General features: G+C 38.6%; 1 pseudogene; it reads right to left on the bottom strand.

Annotated features, from left to right (window-relative positions):
* Positions 1-2,689: 2,689 nt before the first annotated feature.
* Positions 2,690-2,807, bottom strand: LOC131238103 (U2 spliceosomal RNA; annotated as a pseudogene).
* Between the last annotated feature and the right edge of the window lie 12,873 nt (positions 2,808-15,680).

The following is a 15,680-nucleotide window of genomic DNA, read 5'->3' as shown; positions in this document are numbered from 1 at the left end:
TCACTGATTGAAGACTATGGTCGACTGGGATCAGGACAGATTTTGAGATTGAACACAGATCGGATTGAGGCCCACTCATTGCTATTGTGGGATGGGCTTCGCCCAAATTTTTAGGCATGAAAAATTCACAGGGCCTGGTCCATAGTCTTTCAGATGCAAGCCCACCTGAAAAACGAGACTGAATCAGCCCTCTCTGAACCAAATAGGGAAACAATCCTAGGCCCAAGGAGGAAGATGCAAACACAGATAGTTATTACCAGGTCCGAACATTTAGACCTGAATCGACATGACGGGCCAGACCTAGTGAACAGAATCTTTTAATGTGACTGGTATGATAGGCCAGGTTAATCACATTAGAGTTGAGCCCAACCAACCACATCCCTAACCAGTGAGGCCCTAATTTAGAGGACTTGGCATTAGACTATTAAGGCCATGTTCAGATATTTCTTACAATGCAGGAATCGCTGGTAGATCGGGCCCATATCACCGTATGTTGGAACATGCTTCGAACATTCGATTTTGTTGGTTGTGATTAGAGAGAAATACAGAGGAGGAACATCCTTTTTTATTTGGTCGTTTTTGCTCGAGCCAAGCAAATCTCATTCCGATTTACTGCTGAATCAGTAGTGGAATTGCACCTTTAACTCTCCTCGACTATAACTAGGACACAATCACAGCATAAAAAATGCTTGACATTGCAAGCACCATGTTACTTTGCAAAATGGTCTAGATTGATAGGGTGCTGGTGCGGCCCAATATCAGTCGTGCTTTGTTCTTGTCTTTCATAGGCTTGGGAGACTCTTAGCTGATGTAGGGAAGGACGTGAGGTCAAGCACCGTCTTCCTCGATGGGATAATTGTTCTGAATCTAAAGAACTTCTCTGAACTTCTCACAAAGACTTCTCGAATCCACGATAAAGAAAGCAAGCAAAATACAAATAAATAAAATTTATAATTTGATTGATGAATGAAATAAATGAGTTCACAATCCTTTAAATAGAGATACTAAGCAATGAGAGAGAAATCATAATCAAACTACAACTAAAACTCCTAGAATTCGCTACTTATTATAAATAATAAACTTACTATTTATAGATGGTCATGATATCTAAGGTTTTCGGCCAAAAATAGTAAGTGCCCCATTTGACTTCACCGAGCTGTTCTCCTAATTATTATAATCACTTTTTTTTTTCTAATCACTTTTCACGTTGGACGTAACTCCTAAAGCCCAACGGATGAAGAGTTATAATCAAACTAAAACTTACTATTTATAGTAAAAATAGAATTAAAAAATGGAAAATGACCATCGATCTAATGGTATTTCGCAAATCCGGCTTGCGCAACCTTGCATAGCAGGTTGGGTGACTAAAGTAGCTCGTCCTACCTCAAAATCATATATTTTACGTCTGATCACTCATTTTGAATTGCGAGATACATTCGATTTAAGGTCTGACAGTCCAAATCACTTCTGTCGTCGATCGGGCCTTTTTTGATCCATCTTAGCCATGAAAATGTCCGTGACCCACTCTACATCATTAGTAAATAATAATTGGATTAAGGGTTGGAACCTTTGTATTACAAGCTCTAGAATGTGCAAAAATATTCGATGTGTGTTGCTCGTTGTTTTTTATTATTATCAATTTTTTAATATAGTTTGGTCTTGTTGTAAGTATGAGCGTGCTAAAATTGAATTTATGACTCAATTAAAATAGAATAACTATGACCCCAAGTGTTAAGATAAGCAAATACGCATGACCAAGATTGAATGAGATCGATCACCTATTCAACATTACTTGCTTTCCTTCTGTATGTTTTCCACATTGTGGCAATTGTTGTAGCCATTCGACTACTACATGGTCTTTTAAATACTTTTTTCTAAACTTGTCATATATTTCGATAACTGCTTTAAGGCTTTTTTACTGACTTGATCACATTTTGCTTGGCCAATTAGTCAAGCTCTTAGATGACTATCGCCCCTTTGGTTTGTCATTTGAATAGCCGCTCGGTCAACTTTATGGATGGTTATCGGCCGCTTAGTCAGTTGCTTGGTTTGTTTTTAAGTTACTTTCAATTACTCATTATTCATGATTTTGTTCATTATAATTTCAAAAAAATACTCTAAACATCCTTAAAAACCTTTAGCCTACAGTATTATAAAGCTCACGGCAGTGCTTTGGTAAACATTCAATATCCCTGGTGTACTTTTGAATGGTGGGATTTCACACCACCATTTTCTAATGTGCCGATTGAATGCAAGAATTTTGTAAGATCTGAATGTAGGCATCTTCAAAGCTTGACCTGTTATTGCGGCGGTACCGAATAATTATCAGAGCACTATCAAGGGTACTAATCATGAATCAGTGATATTCTACCTACCATCACCGTCCACCATAAAAATATTATAAAACGCCTAAGGGCCAAATCAAATGAAGACAAGAAAAAAAAAATGTAAAAACTATGTTTTCTTGTGGCGTGTGGTTCTTTTGAGCCCCAATGGCAAGGTGCTGTGGTGGGCCATCCCCCACATGAAATTAGTTATTATGTGAATCCATGGTTTTAAGACTTAGGCAAGTCCCATACAACTCGTCCAATCGGCGTAGATTCATTAGTACCCCAATCCAGTTTGATACAATGAGTCAAGGCCCACCAGTCACACCCAACTCTGGTGGGTCCCGACTAAACTCAGGGCGAATGAGTCTGATCTGAGTGGTCTTTTAATCATGAGTGAACCTATGGACCACATATCATATACTAAACTGGTAAGAATATATACTAAACTTGATCATAGACAAAAATGCTAGAAAGGCTATGAAGGATGGATTTTTCATCCATATCTTCTTATTCATAGATGCAATTTTCCAATTGAGAGAAATGCCCGGCGGATATGTACCATCTATGTCATGATCAAACCGGGTCCATATCAAATGGACTGCCAAAACATCACGCCCTTCCATATCGCCTGTTCTGCCTAGTCACTATTCACGCGAAAACTGTCTATTCCATGTCCCAATCCAAATGGCCCACATGTAACATTTTTCAAATGAAATGACTAAACAATCCAAATGGCCCACATGTAACATTTTTCAAATGAAATATGACTAAACAATCCAAATGGCCCACATCTAACATTTTCAAATGAAAGGTGAGTAAGGAATAGCACCTACCTCTTCACCCCATGTATGATGTAAACATCACATCTCCATTACCTCTTTTACAAGGAAAGATTCTCCACTTACATAGGTATCCATGACAAGAAGATGAGACTTCAACGGCTAGGATTTGGAATAATTTGTCTCATACATCCAAAAAAATGGCCCACCAAAGGTTGAAATTTGTCTAAAGCATGTGCTTAGTCATGTCGTTGTATGAAAGCATACCTTTTGATTAAGAGAAAATTCAGAACTAATCCTCATGGCTTAAAAGATTCTCTCCTTTTATCTTTTCTTTTCTTTTTAAATTAGAAGTGATTGTGTGTTCCAACTGGAATACAGTAGACTGTGTTCCAAAATCTCTCACCGTCTGTTGGGTGGGCCACAATCCCTACATCCGTAGGTTTTTTACTCAGAGACTCGGACTGACTCCTTTGGTTCTGAGTTGGGGCGACTCAGTGAGTCACATGTGTTGGGTACTCTATTCTCAGTACTGTCCATGGGACTTGACTGGTTATGAGTTGACTCGGACGAGTCACATCATCACAAGGGCCGCGATTGGAATATAGGAGCCGGGCACTTCAGTATGTTTGTTATCTCTCACATCACCAATGGACGCCGCGTCGTTGTCATGCTATAATCTAAATTAGAATCTAAGGCTAGGATTGATTGCCTTGGTAGGCAACAATTCACATATTTCTCGCCATCTTTATCGCTTTAAGGTGATAGACGGCTGTGATAGAATCTACAAGGGAAAAAAACAATATATAAAGCATTAATTAGGAAGCGTGGAAGGCGACGTGTGCCTAACATTTTGTAATGACGATAACATGGAAATGGACCCAAACACATCTCTATCTCTTGATTGACCTTTTGCATTAGGCCAATATTTCTAAGATACAATCGACACGGATAATCCCTTGTAAAATGCCTACATTGAATAAATACTTAATTACTTTTGGCTGTCCCTATCAGATCTTCATTTCAACGGCTGTTAGCTGTTGGGACTACCGCATCTGTAGAAGTGCCTCATGCTGTTAGTTTGACGTAGGCGGTTTCTGACCCGAAATTCATCTGTGTTTTATAGCTTAATTGAATCCAACCATGGCCCACGACAAGGAATCAAAACTCAAAACATTGGGTTTTTTATTTTTATTTTACACACGCTTACATTTCACTCGCACCACAGAATTTTTTTTTCACCACATTGAGAATGGAACCTGATAGACGGAAGATGGTCTACCTAGGAAGCGGATTCACGGGTGTAACATACACAAGCCATATAGCTGGTGTATTGATGTCAGCAAGTTCTATGAGTCCCATTATGATGTATGTGTTATACCCAGATTGTCCATCCACGTGGTGAGATTGTTTTAAATATCAAATAAACCAAGCTACAAAAAGAAGTGGGAGATTGAACGTCTAACATCCAAACCCTTTTGGAGTCATAGAAATTTTGAATCAATATGATATTTGTTTTTATTTTTCATCCGAGACTTTTTTACCTTATGAATGTGTTGGATGGAAAATAAACGTTACGATACGCCTACGAATGTTTTAATGGTGAAAATTATTATCCTGTTGCTGTCTGTTGTGCAGTCCATTTAGGCTTTGAATATAATTCATTTTTTGTCTCAATCTATAAAATGATCTCTAAAAATGGATAAACGGTATGGATATGATAAATACATCATTGTGGGGCCCATATAGCTTTGATCTCCTTTGAGTCGTTGGTATAACTTGGAGCTAAAGGAGCGTCAGCGCTCGTCTTCGCACGACACGTGCCCACACTAGCTATATCGTTGGTGTGTGGTACACCAGCCAATCCGCTTCCGTCTAGCTGACGTACACATGTGCTCGGCGTGTAACGTCCCGTCATCTAACCATGTTCAAGGTTCCTACACATCCACACACGGGTGCATATGTCACGTGGCACATGTGCGAGATCTGAGATTTTTCGTCCGGTGACCTTGACTGTTTAGATCTTCATGCATAAAATAACATCCATTCACATCTCAGGTGAGAGTACCGTGAGACACAGCAGATAAAACAAATGAATGGCTACAAAGAAGTATTCACCTCCAGTTATACTATATTAAGGTGGCGTTTGGCTGGGGCATTAGATCAGATTAGGTGGGATAGAATTGCATTTGGTCTCGTGCAGTTCCATCCAGCATTTGAAAAGGATGGAAAGGTTGGAATTTAGTGAGATGGAATCACATTTTGTCCATTGAATTACATCCGGTCCAAGCAGGATTTTTTTGGATTTTGAAATTCATGTGCCCCACATTAATGCGTGCATTTATCCATGCCGTCCATCTATAGACACTGTTTACGGGTGACATTATGGTTATATATATACAAGTGAGCAACATCCATTTTGATTATAATTTCATAGTCTGCCAAACATCATTTTGCTTAATCCCGTATTTTCCATGGCAAAAGTTTTATCCCAAACATGGGATTGGATGGCTACAATGTCATGGTATCTCCAGACATGCAACCATTATGCAATAATAATCTTAATCCCATCTAACAAGATTCAAAACTATTCAATTTCACCTAAATGAAATTATCTGGTTTTTTACTTCACCTTGATCTAACCATTATTTCCAGCCTTATGGAAAGCTCAGATCTTACACAAGTGTTTAACATTTGCACGTGTGCCCGCGTGTGGATGTGAACGGCTCCACGCAAGTGTAGAATTAGATAACCTCGAATTCCTAAGGAGGAAATGTATGATGCGTGGCTCATGTACACTACTACATGCAAGTTTTGAATTCTTATTGGTGGAGCGTACGGCTTGGTAATCCAGACCATTGGTCTGGTACGTCCCACCTACAAAATAACTGAGGTAGTGATCATCACGACCAGTTGTGTCGGGACATTTTTATTCTACTCTGTAGGCCAAAAATCAAAGTTTGGGATGTCCTGTCAATGAGATTTCTGATGCTTAGTTCATCTGCTGCTGCAGACAACAGACACGTGGTCTAGATTACCGAACAATGAGATCCACTTGTCAGAATTGAAAAGGACTCGCATCAGAGATCAGAGGATCGGCTAGTACCGGAATCATGTATAACTCCTCTTTTACCCAACACGTAAAAAAATAGAATTCAAGGTTGTTAGGGCAGTTAACGGGCCAGTCCTACAGTTGGCTCGGCCCGGATTTTGAACTAATACTGGTCGGGCGGTCGGGCCATTTACTGGAAATTTTGATTTGGTAGGCCCGAACCCGGCCCAATGACACCCCTATTGTTGTACCTATATAATCAACTCCAGCAGGTGAGAAACAATTGCTGAAGGAACTTTGTTAAAGTAGTGCCTATTGAGTTAGCTTGGTTAGCTTGCTAAATTCGACTTGAAAAAGCTCGATTCGGCTGGGTTCGAAACTGAGTTCGAGCCAAATTAAGCTGATTTTCTGAACTTGAAAAATTTTCTAACTAAGTTCGAGCTTGCCCAAGCTAAACTCGACTCGGATCGAACCCCAACTTGAATCGAACTTGCATCAAATTAGTTCGGTGACTCAATTACTTTGATATTGATGTTGCTCACAAAGTGTTTGATGAAATGACTCAACGAAGTGCCAGCTAGTGGCAAGAAAGGTATAATAAGAAATAAATACCATTTTTTCTTAATTATGATGTTGCTTACAAGGTGTTTCATGAAATACCTATAAAACCACTGTTGCTATTTTACATACAGTAAGAATTTGAATGTGCAGTTCATGTGTTTGTGAAAATGTTGTACATGTGAACTCAACTCAATCTTACCTCGAACTTGGTTCAAATTGCCTCGAGTTGTTGATAAAACGAAGCCAAGCTGACCCGTCAGGCTCGAGGACCAAGTTGAGCCGAGTTCGAGCTAAGGCCATCTAGTGGCCGAGCCGAGTTGAGTTGTGCCAAGCTTGATTCGAATCAACTTGTGTACACCTTCACTTTTTCTTTAAATATTTTTAGCAAATTATGTTATTAAATAAATTTGGTTAAGCTACATTCCGTTAGATTTTGCAAACAATAATTAAATTAAGTGAGAAATTTCTCATAAATGATGAAATTTTCCTTCCCTTTCATTGAAAAAAAATATATATATTAAAAAGAGATTGAATCCAATACAAAGCTTTGTTTATATAATACTACTCACAAAGCATCTATCAGCAGACGAACGTCATCCAAAGATGTGCATTCTACCCACTCCAAAAAGGCACACTTGTCATTTTAAATTATTAGTGCCCATTGTAGGTACATGTGTAGCCCCACAACAAAAGCAACAACTCGTGTAAAACGAACCTATGTCGGAACTTAATAGGACGTGGGTGTAACATCCAACCCATGCTCCTTGCGTCCACCATAATGTTTATATCACATGTAATCGATTCATAAGTTGAATCCCACCAAGATTATGCTCATTTTAAAATATAAGCATGATTGAAAGCTTTTATGGGCCCTAAAATAGTTTCAATGGTAGGCATCCCATTCTTTCTTCTCTTTAAGGTGTCGACGACTACTTGAATATTGGTTTGGGCTAATTTGGGCTCACGTCATGATAAAAACTGACAAAAATTATGGACAAAGTGGAAGTCATACATGCTTAACAATGGGCCCTAACTTTTGTTGAGTAGGTTCCTTACAAATCTACTATGTTTTTAAAGAAAATGCTTATGTTTTTCAAAACATAGCAAATTAAAACTTTTTAAAAAATTAATTTGTATAATTAATTATATGGATTCTTGCATGGATATGCTCAAGCTATTATAAAAGGAAAACCTAAATCCAAAGGTTGAGATTTATTTGATAAAAAACTTACTGATTTTTTTCTATGTTGATCTTCCAACTCAAGAGTTATCTCCTAAATCTATGAAAAAATATAGAAAATGTGAGCTAAACTATAGATACCCCACCCAGGTTAGCAACTTGGCAAGGCATGGATAATCCTTAGGAATAGAACCAGAACCCCACATCCTACTCCAAACCTCAACTTAGGTTACCCAAAAAGCCCAAAAATCCAAGAAGCCTAAAAGGCCCAAAAAATCCAAAAAGCCTGCATCTAGAGCCCAAAATAAGGCCCACAAGCTGGAGTTCGGAGTCAACGATGGCCGGGCGGTAGTCAGACTACCACCGACGGTAATTCGATTACTGCCCTACCTCGACAAATGTACCCTTCTGAACCACAGCTCCTCCTCCCTCCCAAAGTTAACTCTTCCATAGAATTACTCCCAGAGTGCACCTTATTTACCATCCTACCAAAGCCTAAGGACTAATAAGAGAGTGTCATGTGGCATTACCCTCCCCTCAACTAATCTCAAGTGGCCACATCATCATTCACCCACTAAAACCCTTAGAATTACCAAAATACCATCCTATAAAGCTATAAATAGCATTCACTTCCCTTCATTTCTCATGAACAACCATAATAATCAATCAAGAATCAAGAGAAGGGGAGGGAGAGAAAGAGAGTGAGCAAGTGAGAGTGGAGAGTGTTCGAGCTTTCAAGCCTCTATCCTTTTAGCCTCCTTAGCCATCCCTTAGCTTACCCACTTGCATCGGAGTTAAACCTCTCAACCATCGTACACCAAAAATTCAAGCCGGTGCAAGCCAAAGATCATACAATTATTATTAGTATTCATATTTCAGATTGCATCATCACTTCCCTTCTCAACCCCCCTGCTCTTCTAGACTACCATTGAATGTATGCTATGTGACTTGCCAGAACCTTGGATCGTGTCACATTAGAAACTTATGGTAGCCTAGTTCAAATTTCATCGTCATCATCATCTGTTAAAAAACCCTTCTGGAAATTCTCTGGACGTATACTCTATGACTTGCCAGATTTTCAGACCTTACCACATCAAAAATTCGAGTCTGCCTAGTCCTATCTGATTTATCATTCCATCCCTTAAGAATACTTTACCATACGAAGTAGAGACCGTGCATCCGTGCGAGAAGAGAGGGTGTTTTACACCTTCTCTTTTTGTAACCAAGGTTCTTTACTCATAATCTCAAATCGCAGATCAGGAGTCAATTTAAAGCAAGAGAGTCTTCGAATTTTCTACCTTTATGTATTCTGCAGGTTGTAGGCGACTGCGGGATTTTGAGATAAGTGGCTAGTGGCGACTCCAAGTTTACTTCACATCAAGAATCCAAATCAGTTTGATAACTTCCATCACCATCAGGAAAAAACGCTAAATAGTGAAATCTGCGTGGGCGCCGATTTCCCAGTGTTCACACAAACACATCAGTATTTGGGTGGAGCCAAGACAAATACACACTGTCCATGTAGGTGGACCTTACATGTGTCAATCCTATGATAGAGGGAAGAAGAGAGATAGATTACATTCAAGAGAGAATTCCTAATGGCTCTCTCTGCTCTTTGGGCTCCTCTCCCTCTAAGATAGAATTTATTTATAAAGAAGAATGTAAGATTTTAAGGAGACATCGTTTGTAGAATTCTACCACCCTACAATTTTTTATATGCCCCATTGGATCCTGTGATCCTCTCTTATCCCACTATCCACAAAAATCCAATGACCATGTAGATTAAGTGGTGGATCTCCAAATCTAGAACATCATATCATCATCAAGATCAATCAAAACTCGTTTAAAGGTTAAAACAAATGGTTTAAAATATTTATAAACTTTCTAAGTGTTGGGCACACCAGAAAAAATCACTTGATAAATACTTGATTTCTTAGATATAAGTTATAAGTTCCCTAAAAAATCGATTGATCCTTATCAGTTCATATGAGTCTTAGTAGACTTTGATGGATGCACTCAGCACCACCTACTTTCGTTGGCTACATGATGACCTCATAAGGTGACCAAATGACATAGAATCAATGCAAGACCTTAAACTTTGACACATCCTTAGCTCTACGGATTAATCAGATATTCAAGTGCATCTTCGAGTTGATAATAGTTCATGCATAATAGGCCTCCCAATCTAGAACCTTGACCTCAATGCATCAGTGCAAGTATCTAATAGGTCAAACACTAAGAGCCTAAACCATTATACCGACTTGTCATCATGGCCAATGATGGAGAACTTTCATCTTGAATCATTATCAATCCCTTCACATAAGATGATCACTTTCATCAGCACGATGATACAACAATGCCAAGTTTATCCTGCGACCAATTAGGTGGTCATAATATGGGGTATTAAGATCCATGACACAAATCTTTTTTGATTTGCAATTGTATATATCCAGGATCTCAAGTTTTCAAGAACAAACAGTGGGATCTCTCTCATGTAATCTATGTTACTGTATGTTTTGAAGTACTTTTACGTATTAATCATGGCATAATCATACATCCACCTAAAACCCATAGTCATCATATCTAAAGCTATTATCATCAATATCACATCTACCTCATTAGTGGAAAAGATTCAAATTTGTTTTGTAGGGCATGCTACATCAACATTTTTTTAAAGTACTTGCTAAGGTTAATTTAATCTCTCTAACATGAGAGAACCTACTTAACATGTATGACATCCATTAACTTTACCCACCCCTCATTTTTCCTTGCTTGTAAAACTCAAGCTGATTCAACATCACATGAGCCACCCAAAAACAAAACCTAAACCTCTAAATTCACATGATATGGCCCACTTAAAATCTAGAATCTAGTGATTTTTGGGTAATTCTTTCGTCCGACCTAACGAGGCTCATCAGATGAATGGATTGGACGGTATATAAATTCCACAGTGAGCCCTGCACAAGATTAATGGTCGGCATTCCATCCCAACTATTTCTTATGTTATGATCGGCTTGAATTTTGGATCTTTATGTTTCTTAGATTTAACGGTTAAAATGAGGCCACTTACCTGATGAATGGGCTGGATATTATGAAAGTTCCACCCACATGACTTTCAGTTTGGGAGTAACCCTGGTAGGTGCCTAGTGTAGGACGCGGTTTGGCTGGTGACCCCAACATCAGCCACAAGTTGATGTCAAAGCTTTGTGGGCCCTACGATGATGTATGTGTTTTATCAACTGTCCATCCATTTTTTCAGAAAATTTTACAGCATTAGGCCGAAAATGAGGCAGATCCAAAGCTCAAGTGTACCACAACATAAAAGCAATGGGAAGAATGATGTTCACCGTTGAAACCTTCCTACTGCCCACAATGATATTTATTTGCCATCTAACCTATTCATAAGGTCACATAGACTTGAATGAAAGGAAAACACAAATATCAACTTGATCCAAATCTTTCGTAGCCCCAAGAAGTTGTCAACAGTGAGAGTTCGGTCCCCACTGTTTCATGTAGTGCGATCCACTTGAACTTCCTACTGCCCACAATGATTTTTTTTTTTTCGAATTAGGAACATTGGATATTTACAGTTCTAACCGTCTAATAAATGTTCACCAATTCAAACAGTGACCCATAATTTCAATGGTATAGAGATTTCATGAAAGGTCTACGTCCACGTAGGCATACCACATGTGCCTTTCCGAAATGCACAAAGATATACGTGAAGACAGAGAGAGCATAAGCATTGGAGAGAGGAAGATTTACTTTTGTTATCTATTACAGTATAACAATTGTTATACTTATGGCACAAATCAACTCATATATGAACCAAACTAAACTCTAGAGATTATTATGAGAAGAGAAAAAAAGAGATTAAATGAAATATGAATAAGTTATATCTTATTAAACTGTTAATCATAAAAACATATACTGTTCATCAAGCCATAGCACTACTCAAATGATTTTATACTTTCACGTGATGTTTCATGTAAACCCTAGTTAAATTGTATTGCATCAAGAGCTATTACTTTTTTTTTTTTTCCCTTTGAGCATGATGGATCAGTGTCAATCCATGGTCATTTGGATGCCAGAAAGTTCTTAAGGGTGGGATTACTGTCATCATATTATAACTTGTATCAAATTACAGGCAACAATGTATTTTTTAAAATTTTCTATGCATGGAGAATTTTAGGTGAGCTTTTAAATGTAAACTGCCCATTTTTTACTTCCTGCAAAGTTCTCAATGGACGCAGATTCCGTACTACTGGATGGTGCTCTATGGGCCTCATCATAATGTATGTCTTTTATCCACTCTGTACATCCACTGTTTCAGGTTATTTTAGCGCATGAAGGAAAAAATAAGCAGATCAAAATCTCACGTGGGCCACACCACAAGAAACAGTGATGATTGAGTGCTCACTGTTACCAAAATTTCAGGGGTCACAAAAGTTTTGGATGAAGCTGATATATGTGGTTTCCCTTCATCCAGGTCTGTGTGACCTAATCAACAGGTTAAATAGAAAATAAAATACAGTGGGCTGTAGAAAATTTTTAATGGTAGGCGATCAATCACCACTGTTTTCTTGTAGTGTGGTCCATTTGAGATTTGAATCTGCCTAGTTTTAATCATTATATATTATAATGATCTTAAAAAACAAATAAATCGGTGTGGATTAAACTCATACATTATAATGGAGTCTAAAGAGTACTGTCTAGGTACTGGCAGAGCTAGTAATCAATCCGTGTCCAGTTCTCAAAATCACATGGGACATCGGATTCAGAAGCGTCACCCATCCAAACCAACTTTTATGAATGAACGCATAGGGTTGTAACGCAAGTAGTCGGCCAAAAAGTGGGTGGGCGAGAGTCACGTCTCGTGAAAGACTAGTTTCAAAAGAAAGAAAATTAATTAAGAGGGTTTGAAAACAACGCTTACTTTGTGTATTAGTCATAAACACCTTTTCTCATCCTTTAATAATGCTACACATGGTTCAGTGGCTTCTGCTAACAGCCGTACACGTCAGTCTTCTATTACAAGATGTTCATTACTTTATTTGATCAAAGCACGCGAGAATCTTTCCTTTTAGTTGGACGGCGTTTACTTAGCTTTTAAAGATGTTCGTTTTGTTTTTTTGTTATTTATTTCTTTGAGAAAAACAGCTACTTGCATTGGGATTCCCTGTCATCAATATCACCTAATCTGAAATGTCAATTAAGCCCCTGGCCTCATCAACACGGTACGTTGATGCATGTATTGAATATCTACGCCATCCATCCCTTTTGCTAATGCCCCATAAATGAAGGAAATCCAGATCTTACGTGAACCAGACTACTGAAAATAGAGGCTAACTTCTTGTGAGTCACAACCGTAATTGATTAAGCTAATATATTATGTTTATTCATACATGTCTATCTGCCCTTATCAAATAAATACAGAGGACGTGAAGGTGTGTTGTCGAAAGTTTTTAATGATAGGTATTTAATCAAAAATGATTCCTATGGTGTGGTCCATCCGAGGGTTGGATCTTCTTCATAGCAGAATTTAAGTCTTAAAATGAGCGGGAAAAATGGATAGACGGCATGGATATACAATACATACATCAAGGTGGCCCCACAGTCAGGGCCGTGTTGGGTGATGGCGGAGCTGCGCGTAATCCGCTCTCCTTCAGCTTCTATTTAAAAATTACAGGAATCATCAGATGGTCGTAAACATCTGTACGTGGACCTATCTTCTATAAACCATATGGCTTGAACGATGGTTTTTTGCGAGCAGCCTGTAAAGAATCGGTCGGAACTCCATATTGATGATATGGGGGCGGAAGAGTTCATATACATGTCGACGTGGCTGAGGGAGCGGATTACCAGTTACACGGGTAATACGCAGGTGTTACCCTAACCATGTGGGGCCCAACTTAATGTATTTTTTTTGTATATCCACGCCGTCTGTCTGTTTTCCCATCTCATCTAAGGATGAGATCTCAAACCTTAAAGAGATTTAAATCTCAGGTAGAGATCATACCATTAAAAACAGTGATGAATGATCATTAAAAACTTTTTTTATACACCACAGAGTTTATATTTGTATTTTTTTTTCTTCATCCAGATGTCCTCGACATTATCAAATGCTAGTGCGCACGCCGCCACATGTGCCAACCTGACACATTGTTATTTGGCACATGATCTGAGATCCAATCCATTCATTAGAGGCTTGCCACCATTTAGATGCTTTTACTGAGAGTTATGCCAGTCTAATCGTCAATGGGCCTAAGTTTCCAAAACAGATTTGTGTTTGGTTGAAGTTTTTTAAAAAACATTATTATTATTATTTAATACTCCAACAAGACCTCTGTGTTGAAACTCTTGTCAGCCATGAGTACACACGTGTGGCCTCTAATACATAAAGAGTACTTTGCTGGACATTTATTGGATTGGTTAGAAATGAAAAATATCCCATCATCTTATTTCAAACAACACGTGTCTGACATTTCTAGATGGCATCCCATCATCTAATCAGATTCTCACTAGTGCTTGTTTGCTGGAATATATAAAAGAGGATTTTACTGCAGAACTCCTCGAGAACTCCTGTTTTACAAAAGAAACCTTGATTAATTTAAACTTTATGAAATGAAATAATCAAGATGCCTCCTAAATATATTTTCCTCTATAAAAAGTGGTCCGTCAAGCATTATGGGACCCACGCAGTGTTTGTATGACATCCACTCACACAACAAGTCCGCCCCACCATGATGATTAGTTGATTAAAAAATCAGGTTGTTCTGATCGCCTTGCGGGTCACACATGAAATTGGAGGTTTATAAGTGGTGTACATGGTTTTGGATGATGTGGCACATAGGATGACTGGTTTTGCTTGAATTTTGGACCTTCTAATCATAATGGTAAGGCCCATACATTGGACCGGTTGGATGCCATGCACCCCAAAAACTTAAAACTGCCAAATGATCCTAGCCATTTATCAAGGAGCTTCACTTAGATTGTTACTCTTGGCTCAGGTTAGCAGCATAAAAAGTATGTATTGTTTAATAAGGTGCAAATATAAATCATTAATTTTAAATGAGCCCCATCCCACATGAAACGGTGGTGATTGAGTAGCCACCGTTAAGAATTTCTTGAGGGCCACCGTAATGTTTATTTGACATCCAACCTGTTGATAATCTCAAAAAGACAGTCCATACAAATATCATCTTGATCGAAAACTTTCGTGGCCCGTAATAATTTTTTAACGGTTAACCACTATTGTTTCGTGTGGTATCGTTCACAGGAGACTTGGATCTCCTTCATTTTTAGCATCATGCCCTAAAATGAGCTGTCAAAACGGATGGACGGAGTGGATTTGAGGAATATACATCACGGTGAGCTCCATAGTCAAGGATCCACCCACCTAAGTCGCGCCCCTGTTTTAACGCGTTCTTAATGACTTAGCCTTTTTACACGTGGCAAACATGTTCGACGGGTTAGTAGCTCCACCTTGGCTGAGCCATACAACGAAGTTGATACCAGCTGTCCGTAACCCTTAGAATTTTTTTATTCTTTCAGGAACAAAAGGACAATCAAAGAAATTTATCTGACTTATCTTAGGACCGTCCATTTTCATTCAAATGGTGCAACAGTATAATAGCTTAGGATAGTCCTACTTTCATGGTATGGCCCATCTGATGGTCGGTCTGGATCTCCTGTACGTTGCCACGTGTCAAAAAGTCGAGTCGCTTACCAATCAATAAGGCCAAAAGAAGGTGGCAGATGATCTTGTCCGTCTCGTA

The sequence above is a fragment of the Magnolia sinica genome, chromosome 2 (genome assembly GCF_029962835.1).
Source record: "Magnolia sinica isolate HGM2019 chromosome 2, MsV1, whole genome shotgun sequence".
Taxonomy (NCBI): domain Eukaryota; kingdom Viridiplantae; phylum Streptophyta; class Magnoliopsida; order Magnoliales; family Magnoliaceae; genus Magnolia; species Magnolia sinica.
The sequence above is the reverse complement of the archived record's forward strand: the minus strand, read 5'-3'. Positions and strand labels throughout refer to the sequence as shown.